We start from the raw sequence: 17386 nt of genomic DNA, 5'->3' as shown, positions 1-17386 counted from the left end.
AAAGGGGGGGGGTCAGGTTGGATATTAGGAAAAATCTCAGAAGGAGTAGTGATGCACTGGCACAGGCTGCCCAGAGTGGTGGTGGAGTCACCATCCCTGGAAGTGTTGAAAACCATGGCGTGGTGGCACTGAGGGACATGGTTTAAAGTGGTTACAGACACAGGCTGATGATTGGACTCAATGACCTTAGCAATCTTTTCAACCATACTGATTCTATGATTCTTTGCCTGGCAGCAACTCTCTAGCACCAATCTAACGTGTTCCAAGACTGAGAGAGCTTCCCTGGATTTTGTATAGGAAAGAAAGGCAGGCTTGGGAAGGAGGAGAGTTATGACAATCATATTTGAATATCAAATAAACTTTTCATTCTGAATGTACTCTAATGAATTATGCTACCCTTTAAAGTAGCAAGTAGAATACCGGACTTCAGCACTTTTGGTCTGAGGCTTTCAGTTCAATCTCAGGACGAAGAAAAGTTTTCTTCATTCTGTTTTCTTAAAATCAAAAAGCGCAACCATTTTGATAGATCTTTTATTTGTGGTGACTAGTTTAGTCTAAAGGTCTTTTTAGAATGCCATTTGCCAGAGATGATGAACCTAAAATCAGCTATCAAAGCAAATTCCACTTATTCAAATTTGTAATCAAGTTACTGAAAGGATAGCCTTAAAATGTCAGTTCATGTGAAGAATAGAGAAAATGGATAAAGTACTTCAATAAAATGGTAACAGAACAAGTCAGCCAGCCTTCCTGCAGGCTGTAACATATTCAGAGATCACATGTGAGGGCTCTTCTGACAAATAGAGGCTTTAAAAGGAGCCGATAACATCAGGCAAGTTTTTCGAGATTATTGTACAAATATGTGGGATTACTTCAACTACATATTTTGATTTCCTTTTTTTCATTACATATTGTTTCTCTCCTTGCAAAATCCAGCACTCTACTTCAGCTCATCAGCTCTTCTTAGTTTGTCAAAAAGCCCTTGATTTTTAATTCCTCTCCTCTATAGGGATGATAAATTAGGCATACAACTCCTGCTTTCTTTAAGCCCTGTTAATCTGTCACCCCATGTCTGTCTGGTGATGAGAGTCCCACATTGTACGGAAATGCTGTCAAGCACAGAGCCTCTGCAGAGCTGAAGTGTAGTCCTGCTTCCTATGCAACCAAGGGCAAAACATCTGCATCTCTGTAAACCTCCTGCTTAGGTTTATGTGCAAGTTCTGCTGATATCAGGCACGACTTACTACAAAAACACATTGAGGACCTCAGGTGTTTCTAAAGAAGGGCGACAAAATTGTGAAGGATTTGGAGTGCAAGTCTGATGGGGAGTGGGTGAGGGAGCTGTGATTGTTCAGTCTGGAGAAGATGAGGCCAGGTAGAGACCTTGTCACTCTCAGCAGTGACCTGAAAGATGTGGTGAAGTGTGGATTGGTCTTTTCTCCTGCATAACTAGCAATAGCATTAGAGGGAATGGCCTCAAGTTGTGCCAGAAGAAGGTTCAGATTGGGTATTAGGAATTTTTTTTTCCTCAGAAAGAGTGGTGAGGCACCGAAACAGGCTGCCCAGAGTGGTGATGGAGTCGATGTCTCTGGAAGTGTTCAAAAAATATGGAGATGTGGCACTGAGAGACATCGTCAGTGGGCATGGTGGTGGTGGGTTGCATTTGGACTAAGTGGTAACAGTGGTCTTTTCCAACTTTTATGATTCTATGACTTTTAGGAGTGTGAGCCTACTTAGTTAAATTATGGCTTTGCTCCCACACCAAGGCTTTTGTATGTTGATTAAATACCGAATTTTCTAATGAAAGAGGAGCATTTAGGAAGCTTTATGAAGTAAATAAAATGGATTCATTAGTGCTTTGTTTCTCAGGCTCCAATCACATGACTGTCTGTGAATGTGTGTGAGTGCTATGTGTAACCAGCTGCGTGTTTTAGGGGATTTATCTGACATAAAGAAGGAACAGCAAACATTGTTGGACGTTGCACTTTGGGTGCATAGACCAAGAGGAAAACCTCCATCTGCCAGACTGCCATCCCTCATTGTGAGTGAGAGGTGGAGGGATCTCCGTGCAACAGACTGTGCCTTGATGTAAATTCCAGGGGGAATCAGTGACAGAGGTGATGCCAGCCCAGTGATGGTGGGGAGCTCTCTAGTGGTTCAGGGAGCTGTAGGGACAGGCTTTGAGATGCAGAAGTGTCCCACCAAGGGCCGAAGAAAGAGACTGTGACCACCGTTGTGAGGGCAAGGTGCTATATCCCATGCAATTGAGGAGAAAACCCTGGTGGTTGTGTGAAGTGACCAGGTCCTCTTGTTGCTCTTTCTCCCACCTATTCGCACCCTCTCCCTCTTTTCTTCCATAGCCTGAAAGTTACAGTCTGCTATATGAAGCAATTACAGCAAGTGGTTAGCCAGCTCCATCAAGAGATGCCCATTTTTTTTTATTCATTTCCTTTCAACAGTTCTGAATGCCTCAAAGTTTAATAACCCATAATGACACCCTAGACTTTGATGTCATTGCAGCCTCTAGGACTGGGGCATCAGCAGGAGGAAAAAAAAAAAAAAAAAAAAAGGATAATTAAAATCCATGTCTACCTCTCAATTTTGCAGTATTCTATCATCTGGAAAGCACTAGCTTTTGTGCTCACACTCACTGCAGATGAGCCCGAAGAAAGGGGAGCTGCAAGGAGTAGAACTCTGTAGCTCCTTTTTAAGTGTTCTGAGATGTATTCTGAGACTCTGGCATAAAAGCACAGTTGGACCAGATGAGGTTTAACATCTTCAGACCTGCTCTGGTAGATGGGCCAGGTGCGGGGGTCCTCTGTTCCCTGAGTTGTAGAGGTGGGCTCTGGAAGATGAAGAGCCCCATTGCAGGGATTGTTATTCCAACCAGTGGATGAATCTCAGGGCAAAATGAAAGCACATACATACAGAAGTACACACACACACACTAGTGGCAGAAAATAATCTCCTATAGGAGATGTAGTAGGGCTGTGCAATCTCCAGCACCTTTTTGCCGTGATCTGTATTGATATATTTTTAAAGTATGATGTCCAGGATTATTCTGCACTACAGATGCAAATCCAGTGACTGACGGGTCACAACCAACACCCTTCAGCAGCTAAATGCAAACCTCTGTGTCTACGACTTCACGTTTCAGAAGAGCAGCTCAGTTTTTAACTGAACCTGAAAATATCCCATAACACATCAAAAATGTCTGCTTATCTTTGGCTTTGGACATTGGGACTGACCGATCTCACAACTTCACATTTGGAGTCAGTTTGATCTCATACCACTCATATTTTGCTTCCGACTCAAATCTCCTCTCTTGGGTCAATATGGTAATTGCAATCCTGAAAAATTTTTACAGAAATCAACTTTCCAGGTGAAAATAACCTGATTTCAGGCAAAACTTATTGAGGAATAAATTTGCAGAGGGAAGGAATTTTACTTGAATGGAGGAAAAACTCAGCACCTCCCTCTCCCCAGGAACTGGGTATTTAGCCCTGAGTTTTCAGAAACAAAAGCAGCAGTAATCCCTCCATTTCTGCATCAGGAAATGGATCTGGAACATACGAGTGTTAATTCAGAAACACTGTATTGATGATTCACCCGCTACTGCAGAATCCAAAATAACCATCTTGTCTCAGATCAATGGGGAAGCACTTAGGAGCAATTTTCTCTTTGGAAATGTGGGCAGCAAACAGACAGCCAGGAACAGGGGGGTGGAGTAAAATGTACTGTCTCTTGGAGCGTGCTATCTTGTATGGTCATAAAAACATTGGCTGACACCTCTGTCCCACCGCATTTCAAGTTGTAGAAAATTCTTCAGTAAAGTGTTTAGGGTATTTCACCTTTGTGTGGAAAGTTGCCTCCATGTGTATTGTAGCAGGTCTCTCCCTATTCAGCCAGCCTTCATAATTTTCATTTATATCTGTGATTCCCAATATTTTTCTCCTAGCTCTGGAGTCAGCTTTCCTTTGAAAATACATTAAGTTGCAGTCTTTTTGTGAGGAGAGGAAAGGATGGAGTCTAGGAACTCCCAGGCTGGGGGGGAAAAAAAGCCCTCCAGAATCAGTAATTACTGTATGGAAATCTGGCACAGAATTATTGAACATTGAGTTTGACAGTGAATTTGCTTTTCTTGGGGAAAAAGAAAAGAAGTATTATGTGTGCAAATAAGAGCTTGAGAACATCAGAAACATTATGACAAGAAAAATCAAATGTCTGCTGCTAATTCTATTGCAACAAGCAGCTCAGAAGATGCACCAGTGCATTTTCTGACTGCTTGCTGTATGGCTGGGGGCAAGTCATTTAATTCTGCCTTCTGTTTTGAGGCTTGTTGTAGCCGTAGCTACCACTCTTTCCAGCACTACTGTGAAGAAACGGTTAATAACAGGCAGTGGATGTGGAAATCAATGGGAGCATTTGCTCTAGACTGCTTTCAGAAGGGTGAGTCCCAAAAAGGGGAAGCAGGGCTTTGGGACCGTGCTGCTGGTTCCAAGGCAGTCACCTGGTTTGCTGCCTGTTTTGTAATCTCACTTTTGGGAGCAATGTTCCCATTTCATTGCTAAAGGAAAGTCATCCTCTGTGATGCATTCCTTAGGTCAGCTTGACCAGAAGAGGTTTCAGGGCAGTGGAGGGTTTAGCTTGCTTTCCACAACCTGAGAAATGTCTTCTCTTGCCTATAGTTTGATTTCCCATTGAGTCTTTGCCTTGCTGAATACATACTGTGAAGGGATTGATGTTACTGATTACTTTCTCTCCAAGTCCTTTGAAGTTCTAGCACTAAGAGGTCTGCAGGGACCTGGGTTCTTCAACTCTTTCTCTACACAAAAAGAGAAAGTTAGGGTCGTACACTTCTTACTTATCCACCCATGCCACGTAAGACATAATTTATCTAACATCAGAACAAGTGGACTTGTGCTATACAGCTCAGTGATCCTAACACACGTACACAAAATCATTCGCTTCTAACTCCCTCTTTTCTCAGGCACTTGAGGACAAAAGCCATCTGCCTGTCAGACAAAAGGTCTGATGTGATTTTAGCATTAGGAGTCACACAGAGAGTCTCAGACCTATGAAAATGTCACTGTATTGACTTCATACAAATGTTTATTCATAGTTCTGTTTATAGGCAAAACAAATGGATGAGATCTAATTACGTAGACACAACCAGTTTGGAATTGGAAACTGGCACCAGCATTTCACAGTGAAGTCATTGCATTTCTATCATTTTATATCTGCTCAGGATCTTATCTGTTATTCCTGACAGGTAGCCATCAAGCAAGTGCACTGGGAAAGGGATGCGAAAACATTTTCCTTTTCTTTTTAGAGAGGGAATGCAAATGTATCACCCACTGCAAGATTCGTGTCTCCCAGCAGGCTTAAGAGTATGACTCATCAAAGCCTTATGCTTGTCTTCAGGATCTTCAAAGTGTATCAACAGTGTTTTATTGATCCATAGTCATGGAAAGTAAAGAAAGAAGAGTCTGAGATCTACACTGATACAATATGTCTGACTTCAGTAATTCTACCATTAAGCTACTGGGATGACACCATGGAACAGAAAGGTCTACATGATGGTATTTCCTGTTCTCCCAGTGGTAGGACAGTTCTCTCCAAATACATACGCTTTAATCCATTAGACAAGAGGATACATCAGAAGCTGAAAGTTAGGCAAAGAATAAAAGTTCAAGTTAGCAGTTAGAGATGCATTTTTAATAGTGAGAGTGAGCAAACCCACTGAGCATTGAGGAAGCCATATTCCCCTGTAAGTTTTCTGAACAGAATGGAATATTTCATTGGAAGATAGTGCCTATCAGACACGGGGACAGGATAGTGAACTAATGGGGATTGTACACCAACATGCTGCAGGAGATGTGGAGGAGATCCAGCTGTGACACCTGTGTCCCACAGCGACAAAGCACAGAGCTGGAGCAGTAGTGCCTGCTGTCCCCAGTCAGGAAGGCATGACAGATCCCTGCCATTTCCCACCACCACAGAATGGCTGAGGTCCTTCTGCCCTGCACCTAGACAAGAGCTGACCTTGGAAACTTGACATTTCTAGTGAGAAAATATGGGTTAAAGAAACCCACACCATCCCTGCAGAGGAAGCCTTTAGCTTTCTCACATGTACCTGTGCTGGGAAAATGAGTGTTTCTGCATCACGTAATGCAGTGGAAATTATGAGTTTTAAGTGCCTATCCTTTCCCCTTTCTCATGCTTGTGGGGGCAGTGCCTGTCTCAGGAGAGTTAATAGTATTTTCACTGATTTAATTTACATCAAGGACGTGCTAGATTGCAACAAGCTGTGCTTTTAAAAGAGAAAAGGAGTCATAGGCAGAATAGGAACCTAGAAAAAATATCCTCATTCTTACACCCCAAACAGCACCAGAAGCAAATAAATGCCTTCTGGGGGACAAGCTTACATTCGATTTTCTCCTTTTTCTCATATTACTTTCCTGCTTCTCCCATTGGTTTACCTTTGCCTGCTTACGTCTGACCTGCAGTCCCAGAAGCCTGGCCATAGCCTGAAGGGATTCGCCTTGTGCCTTTAGTGGGATAGCATTTGGCTTTCCTTATCAGTCACCAGTAGGGCCATGTGTTTTGTCTCTGCTCCCCCTCCCTGCAGATGTGTGGTTGAGGGCAACGAGAGACAAGGGGTCCTTGTAAGTGACTTATGATAATTGCAGAGCAGTAACTGCTCTGAAAATCTAAATTCCTCTCTGACATTTCCAGTCTAAAGCTCCCACTGACTCAGCTGCTGCTTGTGATATTTAAACAAGGATTATCTCCTTTTTTATTCTTTTCTTTTTGATAATAGGATGGCAGAAGGTTATTTTAACACTTTCCTACAGTTTGTTTGGCTGATACAGAACCAACACTCTTCAGGATGTAACCACAGCTCCGCTTCCCAAGTCACTGATTTGGCATGACTGGGATGAATGAAGGTTCCCATGGTTTAAAAAAAAATAAGAAGAAGAATCTTTCTTTGAATTGTCATATTTTCCACTTTTTTCTTCAGCACAACTTTATTATACTGGAAAAATTTACTTCTTTGAGTGTAAAAAGATGTATCCATTTGTCTTCAGCATGACTGCTCCAGCCTCATCCTATCTGAGACCTCAGGTATTCCAGCTTTCTGTATTCAAAAACTGATTATATTTTGTAAGTATGCTGAACAGCGTCTCCAAAAATGAACCCTATTGAAAGCTGAGGGCATTTTTTGATTCCTGAGAAAAAAGTGCATCAGCATGGGGGAAAAACATCTGCTAAAGAAAGCTGCAATATGGTCCTCAAGACTGCTTCAAAATAACTGGCAAATGTCCCTCTCACCCTGTCTCCAAATGCCTTCTCATTCTCACTAGCTGGAAGAAACAAGAGGGAAGGAATGGGCAGATAAGAGAACCAGAGCAGAAAGAGACACAGAAACCTGAGGGATGTGCCCTGGAAAGGAGAAAAGGAGAGGTGCAGATGAGGGAGACAAAAGGAAAATCATAAACAGTTACCAGAGCAAAAAACCTTCCAATATTTGAGCTGAAGTATCTTCAAAATGCTCAGTTTCCAGCCACTTCCCAGGCAAATGCTTCCTATATAGTATTTTCTGCCTATGTACTTTTCTATGGCCTGATCATCCTTGAGAAATTTCTTCTTCCTTGATGTTTATCACTTAACGTCTTGCTGTTGAGGATGGGTTGAGGGGAGCCAGGGTTGGGGACAATCCCAGCTTCTCATCCCAGCGCTGTGTGTTTTGCAAATGGTTGAGAAAAATCTGAGCATTTCTTTTCTCTTTTCAGAGAGATGGAAGGATTAGTAAGTGGGAAGGGGGCTTTCAGGTGAATCTTGATATGGGGATGACCCAAGCAAATTTAAGCAGGACAGATCTATATGAAAGCATGGAGAAGGCAGGCACGAGGCCTTGAGCTGGACACAGAGAAGGTTTGGGTTGGGAGCGGACATCTATAATGCTGACATTGGCAGTGGATGCCTCAGCCCCTATCTCACTGCCACAGTCAGACAAAGCAAACACATCCCTAAATGGAGCCACTTGCTGCCCTGCCGATAAGCGGCACAGAGTGGGCACAGAGACAGCTGCCTGTTGTCCCCCATGACGTAACTTTGCTTTTCAGCCTGGCTACGCATGGAGGAAGTCTCTGCTGAGCCCCCGTTTGATCAGGGACAGCAATGCTTAGATTAAATCCCCTGTTCTTAAATATGCAAAGATTGCAGAGCTGGCATAGCTCTGGATAGCACACTGCCTATTTCAGGTCACCATCCTGTGTGTCCCACACGATGTGGCAGCTCTCAAGGACTTCATCCAGGGCAAGGGAGAGGCAGGGTCACTGGCAGACAATCCAGTCCCCATCTTCACCTCACAGTGCTCCCAATCTGGGGTGCCCATTTCCATTCCTGAGGTGTCCTCAGACAGTGGAGACCAGAGGTGTAATTTCCTTGAGAATAGAACTCCCAAGAAAAAGCACACTGATCTCTTCCAGCACAAACCAGTAAGCAGGCAGCAGGGGACGACCATGCCTCAGCTATCTTATTGCTATTCAGGTCACCTGCAGAAAAAAAAAAAAAAAGAAAAAATAGACAAAAACTGAAAGAAAAGGTAAAGAAGTGTTTCTCACTCTCCAACTTGTCTGTGCACTTCCAAATTGCTAGGGCAACTTTTGTATAAAGACCACTTTATGCTGTTGTCGATAACATAAGACTTCTCAGTTTTGTTTTACTTACCATTGTCATTACACATCAGATTTGTTACCAAAACAACAGCACTGCTCCTTATTTGGGTCCATCTGCTCAGGTGGTGCTTTCTCCAAGACTGAGATGCCTGTGTCTCAAGGAGCCCTGAAATCCCCATAGGGAAGCAGTGGAGTAGATCAGCCTCTCATCTCCCACCCAGGTCCCCAGTACCCTCAGGGCAGCCCTGAGCTCAGGGATGGAGTGGTGGCAAGTTTCAATGAGTGTGGGGTCAAGCAACAAGCTGTTGCTTGTGACATGCCAGGTGGCCTGTCACCTCTACTGGCGGTGACACAGAGTGAGTCAGTGATCTAAGCTGGGCCCTGCACTGAGTCATAACCCAGGAGCCTCTCACCCCATCTTCTGGGTGCATCTGTCTGATGCTGTTTCCCAGCAGTGCTCTTCCCCTTCTTTCCATAGTCTCATAGTGGGGCCTTTCTAGAGGATGACTGATATTTGTCCATCTCTGCAAGGAGATGCTTTGGAGGTTCCAAGAACAGGAAGATACTTTGTTTTTTTACTACAGCAGCAGCAGAAGTCATGTTCACATCCTTTCCAAGGTTATTCTGTAATTATGGTCCCCTATGCTTCTCCCTGCATTCCCAGGAAGAGGACAAGTTATTCAAGCCATCCTCTCACTAGCTGTTCTACCATGGCTCACTGCCCACAGAAGGAATTTGTCATAAATGTACCTGATCTTGCAAGTCTCCTACACTTTCTGACCTCTCTGAAGGCTTCCCTCTGCTCAAGCACGGGATGCTGATAGTCAGCCAGAGGTTGAAGTGGGAGGCAGAATAGCAGAGCTGCTCAGATGGGCAAGCCCTGCATTGGTCCATGGAGGATTGCAAAACCCAGCCGCTCTCAGGTTGGCTGCTGTCTTCTGTGCTGCTGATCCTTTCTACCAGGAGATGTCCGCGAGGAAGAAATGGTTTCTTGAAATGAGAAGGACTTGGAACAGCTGTCCTCCTTTCAGTAAACACTCATTTATTTAATAGGTGGAGATGGGCATAAGGGAGCCTGAAATCTCATTCCCCTGCCAAATTTCCAGGAAGACAAGCGTGCTGATTCCAGCTAGATGCAGAGCCCCAGCACAGAGGCACCCTGTCCCTCATTTGCTCTTGACATCATGCTCTCTTGCCCTCTTTCTCTCTTTTTTTTTTTCTTTCCCCATTTCATTTGCATCGTGCATTGCCTCAGGGTGACTGCTGATAATCTATGTGTCTGGCTACCTGCCTGTGTATCAACTCTGGGATATGTCATGATGGGGGACAGGGAGCAGCTCCAAAGTTCCACATACTGCCTCTCTCCAGGGCTTTCTCAAAGCCCACACCACCCAAAAAGGCTCTCACTTTTAGACACCTGTATGTACTAAGTGCCTGATTTTTTTAAAAAGCAAGGCACTCGAGTAACTTTTGAAGAAGTCCATATCTGCTGTGAGAAATTGCAATTCAAATCTTCATCTGAAACTTTCTTTCTGAAACATCTTAAACCTCTTCTTAATAATTTTCCTGTAGTTTCCGTCCTATAACTGGAGGCACCTTCTCTTTGCCACGTTTCTTTGTAGCACTAATAACACCCTTCTGAAGTGTTGCAGGAATGTGCTGGCATTCTGTATGATTTTATTAGGCACCAGTCCACTCCAAGGCACTGAAGAGGGCTTGAGAGCAATGACTGTCAGGAGGCAGGGAGAGGCGAGGGAAGGGTAATTGAGGGTTTAGACAGCGCTTCTCTCTGCCAGACACCTACTATCAAATCAGGCGGGCGTATCGATTGGCCTTTCAATTGGTCTGCCTCTCCTGTTAGCCTTTTCCTAGGCGATGTGCATCATGTTGAAGAGGTATGGATTTTTGATGGCTGCTGGAATTGGGACGCTCAGGAAAATAGGAATGTGTGATTTCTTTATGGGGAAAAGACAGGCTTGATGCCCCCAGCTGAGATAGGTCTCCACGTTGCAGCATCATCTTATGGGTAGCAGCGCTGGGTCCAACAGAGCAGCCCCATAGCAAATCCCTGCCAGAGAACGCTGGAAGTGCTCCTGTCGCACTGCGACGGGCAGCGGGCGGCGCTGCGGGGCTGACTTTGCTAAATTGCCGTCCTTCTGCATCCTTCTGCGCTGCAGGGAGAGGGGAAGAAGCCGCTCTTCGGGGAGAAAGAGACAGGCTCACTGCTAAGCTGTCCTAGCATCTTGGGACAGCAAACGAGGAGCATTTCTCCTCGAAGAAAGGTGCTGCATGCAAGGTTGGTTCAAACCTGTATAGGACTCAGTACAAGCAGCAAAAAAGCACACGAGGGATTTTCCAGCCCAACATAATGCTGCTTCTATCATTGCTGCTTGAAATGTCTCTTTGGAAGATCTTGCTGGCACTGGCAGATGTGCCAGGGCAGCTAAGTGCTGGGGATCACACATGCAGATAGTGGAGGTAAAGGCATTCTCTCCTTGCCCCAGGCTTGTCAATAAGGACTTGTGCTCCCAGCTCAGCCCGAGGACCTCTGGGCTTCAAGAATTTGTGCTGATAACAAAGGGATTGCACAAGGACAGATCCAGCTGGGTGCCAGGAACTGGATGCTGCTTGTTGAGGCTTCCAGTAGCTGCTACCCAACAGCCAGAAAGAGCATGGCACTGAGCTCATTTTGGCTTTCTCCTTCATGACACCACTACCACATCTTCTTCTGGAGACTTGCTACAATAGCAAAAACTTGAGGATATTTAACTTCTTATTCTCCTAACCCCAGTCTGAGCTGAACTGGGAGCTGCAAGGACATGTCCTCAAGGGCTGCTTTTCTTGCTTCCCCAGCTGCTCGCCTTCTTCCATCATAGACATCTTGCTGCAACTGAATGGCAGCTGTGGCACCAGCTCCAGCAGCCTCTGAAATGAAGGGGAAAAGGAGACAGGATCCATCCTATGGAAAAGAGATGGGTTCCTCAGCCTGCCTTCCAGCATCTGAATGGTTAAGTTTTCAGAGAGCCCACAAGCAGCACATACACGAAACACAATTAAAAGAGCAAAATGATAGCTTGTCACCGGAGGGCCTCTTCAGCTGAAAGTGATTTTTATTTTGTTTTTTGTGTCGATTCATGGGCTCCAAGGATGACAGGAAGTGAAAACCTGATTTGCTTGTCGATTTCCCAACTGCTGTCATCTCTATCCCCCTCCTCTGTTACTCTCCATCCATCCCACCAGGCACAGTGCCCTCTGAAGCACTGCAGGGTACCAGGGGCTTGGCAGCTCCTTGGCTCTGCTGAGAAGTGACGCTTGGAGACAGTAGGAGAAGGGGAAATGTCATGGTGTCATCTCCCAGGACTTGAAGGGATGTCAGCTTGCCTGGGCATGGCTTACCCAGGGGGCAGCAGGGGAAGATCCAATGTAGAAAGGGACAAATCACAGCTATGGGCCAAGAATATCAGGAGAGCACTTGGGGACAGCCAGTGTTTGAGGAGTGGGACTGACTGGGCAATTGCAACAGTGCTGTGTCCCGAAGGCAATTTGCTGCTAGCTTTGCACTAGTGCTGGGACATGGCAAGTGTTCTAACCCTGAGCCTTCAGCAGGTGACAGCTCATATCATCAGTCCTCTGCATCCCCATCTCCTGCTGGCATCTCAAAGAACAGCAGGGGTGGCTGCAGCCCTTGGGGTTTTCCTTCTGCACGCCCTTACACCAAGCATGGGGACAATGCACCTGTCCCATACACGTCTTTCCTGATACTGTGCACTTTTGCACCATAAACTGGTGGAAACACCCTGTTCCCTTGTAAAGCTGCACAATAAATCCCATGGGAGTGCTCCTATCAATTTTAAGGAAATTCTGTATCTTGCAAAAGGCACGTGTCTAGGGTGGTTGCTCTCATCTCAAAAAGCTGCTTTTTTTTCCCCCTCTCTCTCACTCCCAAGCAGCACAAGTCATTATCAAGCTGCTTGCTAACAGCAGCTAACTGCTTGGATGCTGCTGATCCTATGGACGTCTCCTAGAGGGTGTTTTGGATACTAAAAAATTCTTCACACTACAGGAGCTGTTATGCGTGTTGCCTGATGCATGGCTCAGTTCATACCATGCAAGCAAAGTTTTCTTCTTCTCTAAAACCCATAGCAATGCCCCAAACCTCCTAAAACAATAAGGATTTAAGAACAGCAAATCCACTCCTCCCACAGCCCCAAGGCTTGCTTGCAGCCCTCCTATGAGTAATAAAACCAAAACCCGCTTGTGCACAGCAGTGTTCAACCTGAAAGCATCCCCTCCCCTTCTCCAGGGGCTTAATGTGCCCCTGCCTTAACCTCTCCTGCTTAAGGAGCCCCCCACATTTGGAAACTTTAATGTCATAACCTGTTTATCCTGTTTAAAGCGCAGGGCAGGGCTGAGGAGCTGACAGATTTGAAATAAGCTCAGCCTGCAGCTACCCTGCACCTTTATGGCTCAGTGAGGAAGAAAGAGGCGGAAAAACAGCCCTTGGAGCCTTGCATTTTTCTATCTTATCTTTTTTCCCTCCCCTTCAAAAAGTCGCAGCATGAAGCTTTGCCCGTGTGTTGGTGTGCAGACATGGGGCTGAGGGAGTGCAGCGCAGTGATTCTTTCACTAGTGAGCATCTGAAGGGTTTTCTCCAAGATCTGATCCCCTGAATGAAGGATGCAGACACTCTCAAAGCTAAAAAGGTTCCTTCCTTATCTCAAAAATTGGGTTCTCAACTCTTTTCTTAATCCGCACTGGCCACTGATGTTCCATGTGACTGGAAAGGCACTGTGCCACACTGTGCACTGTGTGCACACATCCCACCCTTACCTCACCCACCTGCTTTGTGCCCCCAGAGCTTGATGAGGGAGACACACAGTGCTGAGAAACTCTGACAAACTGAGAAACTGACATATGAAGATGTGATTTTCTTAAAAACAGCACTGTCATCTGTTTAAGGCATTAATTGGCCAAGAGTACTTGAATATAACTTGATGTCTTACATGTGCACACATGTCCTGATACTCAGGTTCAGGCTGGACAGATCTCTGAGCATCTGATTTAGCTGTAGGTGTCTTTGTTCACTGCACGGAATTGGATTAGAAGGACTTTGAGGGTCCTTTCCAACTCAAACTATTCTATTATTTTGTAATTACAGAAATAAGTGGTTTACGATGTCAGCTCAGTATTTTGTGCATGGATGCTGTAAATCCCATGCCAGGCAAACAGACAAATGCAACCGGGAGTAGGACCACACTGAGTCCTGGGCAGGTGTATGGGCTCCCAAGTGGCAGCACTTTAAGAGCCCATGGATGGGGTCAAGCACAACCTTCTGCCCACTCCCTGCTTGAGATCCAGCCCAAATTTGGAAGGAATAAGATCCAAAAGTTACTTAAAAAAATGCTCAAAACAGCAGCAGGCAGTTGCATGTTGCCACGCCTTGCTTTCATCCCTTTGTCTCCACGACTCCTTTTGGAAACACTATTTCAGCCTGAGTACAGATAGGAAAGTCCTTCTGCACACAGGCAGGCAAGTGGGGAGGTGAGGCTGTGGGTCAGCACCTCCCAGGCAGGCGGCATGCAGTGTTCCGTGGCTCAACTGTTGCATGACACGTGCCTCAGAGCAGTGCCAAACGCCTTTGCCTTTCAGTAGTTGCAAACAAAAAGCTGAGCTCCCTGGCCACCCGACAGGAAACATCTGCAATCAGGAGATCATAAAGCAAGCCGGCAGTTTTTTTATCCCTATTTTTTTTTCTTTTTCTTTTTTTTTATGACAAAAATAAAATGATAAGTTCACTTTGAAACTTGTTCTTGACTTTAGTGTATAAGAACTTAAAACAAACTGGTTTATGGCCCTCTTTGTCATATCTCTGCTTGCAGGTGGCAGAGGCGGGCTCAGCCTGATAAGATTGCTGATACAGAGCAAAACTGCTGCACTGAGAGAATGTGCTCATTAAGCAGGAATCTTAAGAAGTTGGGGAGATTTGCCTAATGCCCTCCTCCTCCTCCCCACTGTCTTACGGAGCAGAGGGACCAAGGTGAGAGCCAGTCTGCCCCTGTTTGGGGCTCAGCTGAAGTTTTGGGGCACCACGACAGGACTAAGAGGAACCAGGTTCCTTGCTGTCAGGTGTGCATCTAAGAGAAGCCCAGGTTGGTGAGAGTTCCAAAACACCGTCAGTACCAATTTGGTGAACCAAAGCTGAGCAGTATCTCTGGCTGGATTTTGGGGCAGTGGGTCTAAAGGAGACCACTGCAGCTTACCTTTAGATTTAGGATCATCTTTGCTTATACAGAGCGATACCTTGCTCTGGGGTTAGTGGATGATAAACACCTTAGTCATCATGTATAAAGATAGGGGAACGAGCTTGCAACAAGTATGGCTCTGTTCTGCCTTTATTTGAAGACCAGATGTTAAGCAATCAATATTTCTTGGCCTTTTTAGTGGTTTAGTGGTTGCATTAGGCATGTTTTACTCTTGTCTCTTTCTTTTCAGGAGGGGATAAAACTGTCACCATGAAAAGAAATTAGTTCCTCGAACTCATTTCACTATGCTTTCTGTTTTTTTGGCCAAGTGTTTTCACATGCTTAGATTCAGGACTTCCTTGTTCCTTATTTATTATTAATTAAAATAATGGTAACTGCCATTTCAAGGAGTGGGAATAAGAAGGGGTGGGCACAAAATGACTGCCTGTCATGGATGGATGTCCTCTCCCTCCTCTGATGGAGCAGGTCAGAAGCCCAGGCACCAGCTCTTCAGTTTTGGGTTGGGGTTTTGAGTCACATTTGTAAGATATAATCCTAATGAGCTTAAATGTGGTCACAGAGGGCACAGATTTAGGAAAATGAACATCTTTCACCAAGAGTTCTGGTGTTGACAGGAGCTTATTCACTCCCCAACACAGGTAATACCACCTAGAAAGTAGCACCTGAAAATGTAAAGAGAGGCTGTAATAATTTGGTTTATGTATAATTGATTTGACTGTATTTCTCAGCTCTGCTCCAAAATTCCTTTGGGAATGTATTGAAGGATAAGGATGGATCCCCAACTCTGTGGCTGCCCCCTCCTCATGCAGCACATCCTCTCTCCAGGGAGCTTTCTCTCATCATGTCTCATCTGTCAGATCCATTGCAATTACTGAGGGCGAAAGATAACATGCAAACACGCTGTTAGTATTCAAAGCACTCTGAAATATCAGCTCTCATTACCGCTATATAACAAAGCACAAAGACCACAGATTACAGCCCGTGACACTGGGTATTGCCCAACCCTGTGGCTCACCCAAAGAAGTAATAACAGATGTAAACACAAAGGCAGTGTGATTTCTTTTGCATGTTAACTGAGTAGCCATGGCAATCACAGACTCAGGCGTGCTGGATGTTCTTTGGTGAGCCTCCTACTTTGTTCCCACCTCTCATGCTGAGAGATGTTCCCCTCTTGCCCTCCTGAACTTCTTCCATTCTTGGACTTCTTGCTTTCTTGGATTTCTTGCCCACACAGTCAAAACAACAAAGACTTATCCCCATCATCTTCATTGGACCTTGCCCAAGGAGGTTGTGGGTGCCCCATCCCTGGAGGCATTCAAGGCCAGGCTGGATGTGGCTCTGGGCAGCCTGGTCTGGTGCTTGGCAACCCTGCACATAGCAGGGGGTTGAAACTAGATGATCATTGTGGACCTTTTCAACTCAGGCCGTTCTATGATTCTATGATTTTACAATCACCAAAGTTCCTGTGCAACGCAAACCCCACCCACCAACCAGCAGGACACGGCTCAAACAGAAAGGGGTTATCTTCACAGCTCTCTTGCCAAGATGCAACAACTGGTACCTCTTTACCTACCATGCTACAGGGTTTCACAAGCAAACCGAAGGTTATATGGCATCTCATGTGATGAAGCACAATCCTGCAGAGATAGGAAGCAAAGGTGGGAACAGAAAGCTCAGGAGGTTGATGGGGAAAGGGGCTGGTGTGACCTGAAGGGGTCAAGGAGCATGCTGAGGTGGGTAGGGGAGGGTAAGGTAGGGCAGAACAGAAAGTGCAGGGGGGAAAGCATTAGCATGGAACAGCTCCTTGCCTTGCTCAAGCCTCAGTCATTGCCTCTGCATACAAGGGCTGGTGGCAGAAGTGAGGTACCTCCTAGTGCAGCCCCGAGTGGCAGAGAGCACTGCAGAAACCACCCTGTTTTACCCAAGAGGACATGTTGCGCTGGCTGTAAGCAGGGGAAAAGTTGGGCCCTTCCAGAAAACAAACAAAAACCCACCCCAAAGTGAAACTCTCTGACATTCCAGAAATAACAAATCTGCACCCCTCAGTATCTAAATCACAAAGCAGGAGCTCAAGCTGTAACATGCCGGCTGCTTTCTGCCCGGCGCTGCATTTTAGCCAGTTCTCCAAAGCGAACCAAAAGGCCTGGCTCCTCCTCCCAGGGAGATGAACATCCAGCAATAAAGACGCCCTAAATTACTGCAAGCAGAAGAAGTCTTGCTCAAGGCTGTGCAGCGCCTCGGCGGAGATCCATGTAAAGCAGCCAGCGTAAGAGGACGTGACAAGACCTGCCGCAGGAATTGTACTGAAACTCCGAGCATGTCAGAGCAGGAGAGCATCAGGGCAGTGACTGATGAAGATTAGCCTAGATAGCGAGGAGGAATGGTATGTCAAAGAGGAGGGGGGGAGCGATATGGCTACAGGGAAGGAAAGGCAGGGTGGAG

General features: G+C 45.6%; 1 protein-coding gene across 4 annotated transcripts in view; it reads left to right on the top strand.

The window, feature by feature from the left end:
• Positions 1-17386, top strand: part of TSPAN32 (tetraspanin 32) — a 79441-nt gene that overhangs the window by 18053 nt on the left and 44002 nt on the right. The gene's annotated exons all lie outside the window — the stretch shown is intronic.

This window comes from Lagopus muta, chromosome 6 (genome assembly GCF_023343835.1).
Source record: "Lagopus muta isolate bLagMut1 chromosome 6, bLagMut1 primary, whole genome shotgun sequence".
Taxonomy (NCBI): Eukaryota; Metazoa; Chordata; class Aves; order Galliformes; family Phasianidae; genus Lagopus; species Lagopus muta.
The sequence above is the reverse complement of the archived record's forward strand: the minus strand, read 5'-3'. Positions and strand labels throughout refer to the sequence as shown.